The 1,923-nt window shown below is 53.9% G+C and overlaps 1 protein-coding gene across 1 annotated transcript in view; it reads left to right on the top strand.

The window, feature by feature from the left end:
• The first annotated feature begins 1,141 nt into the window (after window positions 1–1,141).
• Window positions 1,142–1,923, top strand: part of UBE2J2 (ubiquitin conjugating enzyme E2, J2) — a 26,231-nt gene continuing 25,449 nt past the window's right edge. The window contains exon 1 of the mRNA XM_015411663.1: window positions 1,142–1,294. The gene's annotated coding sequence lies outside the window, so the exon portion shown is untranslated. The remainder of the gene's footprint in view (window positions 1,295–1,923) is intronic.

The raw sequence follows: 1,923 nt of genomic DNA, 5'->3' as shown, positions 1-1,923 counted from the left end.
CACGAAAGCTTATACCCAGAATTAAAACTTCTTGGTCTTAAAGGTGCCACTGGACTCAAACTTCGTTCTGTTGCGTCAGACAGACACAGCTACCCACCTGAATCTATCAAAATGGAATTTTGTATGTGCTCAGAGACTCTCTGCCTTTTTTGACAATTAAAAAGCAAGAAACAAGGGCAATTGTTTTCATAAAGGAAAGGCATGTTCATATTCAGGGACACTATGCACTTTTATGAAGACAACTTGAGTTCCTTTCCTTAAAAAAGAGGACCGGAATGTGCTCAGAGACATTGTGTTTTTGCCTCATCACAACCTTTGATGGAGTTTCTGTCTTACATCATCAAAGAAGTAAAAAAAAGAGGCTAGTGTCCCTTTAAACCAAAGCCAGAAGTCCGTTCCTGTCACAACTTTGCAATGTTGAGACACCACCTTTTGTCCATTTAAAAGTTTTTTAACAACCTCGTTTTCCCCTTCCCTCAAAGTAGACTCTCTGCAAATCCAGATTAAGAACTCGCTTTGCCTTAAAACCCACCAAAAGATGTCAGAGCAAAAGCGCTCTGCACATGCTCTTAGGCCTTCAGTCCTCGGTGCCATTTTGAATACAAAAGTTTGCATCTGATTTGGAGCTCAGGTATAAGTGATCCCTGTCTGCACGGTGCTATATCAGTTCCATTGTGCGTGAGGGATGTGCATCATGTCTTGTTTGCTTTACACAGAAGGTTATATAAATTTAAAACAAACACGTAAAGCAAACAATCATAATGTGGGATAATGAGCTCGAGAAGCACAGCGTACATTTACGGGGGATTTTATATTATGTCTTTAAATTTTCCCTGACTAGGCCGCAAGCCAGGCTTCGCGCTTGCCCGCCGGTCACCATAGCAACAGCCAGGGTGGGCGGTGAGGGGAGAAGCGGGCGGAGTTTTCAGGCGCAGGCGCACATCGAACCGAGCCCCAGGCGTGAAGGCTGGGCCATCCCGAACCATGGACAAACAACGTCCTAGATCGGCCGTTCCCCTTGTCCTCCGAAACGCCTTTCCCCGCCCTCGCCTATGGCTTTCTCCTCGCCGCCTAGCGCGTCTCCCGGAAGTGTCCCTCCCTCGCGCGGCAGGAAGCGGAAGCCGGGCGAGAGGAAGCCGGTCCCTGCCTGGCCCTGCTTTGGGCTGCCATCTTGGACGGTGGCGGCGCTGTGGGAAGGGATCCGCGCGGAGCCGTCTCGGCGGAGTGGCTGGACCCCGGAGCCCGCTCCCGAGCCCGAAGCCGCACAAGAGGGCGCTGGGCCCGGCGGGGAGAGGTGAGGCGGAGGCGCAAGTGCCAGGCGGGGAGAGAAGGGGGCCGGGCGGGGGCGAGGCTCTTTGCGACCGGGGAGGGACCCACTGGGGCGAAGGGAGCCTTGCGGGGGGCGGGAAAAGGAGGCCCAAGACTGCACGGAGCGCAGGGAATCTCGGGGGCCGCCGTGCAAGGAAGCCGCCTTGCAAGGAAGAAGGCGGGGAGGAGCCCGGCTGGTGAGGTGCAGGGAAGAGGCCGCGCCTCGCCGTTCTCCCAGCGACGCCTGATGGTCAGAGGTAGACTGCTCCTGGATGTGGAGGTTCTGCTCACAACTCGCAGCTGAGGAGAACGGGAAAGCGGCCTTTCTGGACCCCAGTAGCCTTTCCCCTGGACTGGTTTGGGATCCATCCGTGCTTGGCCGTTGCTGTTCAGGGGTGCGCCGCCTCCGAAGCTGGAGAACCGGGTTGGAGTGCAGTGACACCTTTGAGACCAACGGAGCTTAATTCTGGGTCTTTAGTTTTCGTGTGCATGCACGCTTCCTCAAAGTTGGTCTGAAGCAATACAACAAGCACCTTGTTGGTCAGAAGCAGTGGCACCTTGAAGACCAACGAAGTTTAATTCGAATCTAGTTCGGCATTTGACGTTAGCTACACC

Source organism: Gekko japonicus, unplaced genomic scaffold (genome assembly GCF_001447785.1).
Source record: "Gekko japonicus isolate JY-2015 unplaced genomic scaffold, Gekko_japonicus_V1.1 scaffold76, whole genome shotgun sequence".
In the NCBI taxonomy this organism is placed as follows: domain Eukaryota; kingdom Metazoa; phylum Chordata; class Lepidosauria; order Squamata; family Gekkonidae; genus Gekko; species Gekko japonicus.
Note: the sequence above shows the minus strand (reverse complement) of the source record. Positions and strands in the feature narration are given on the sequence as shown.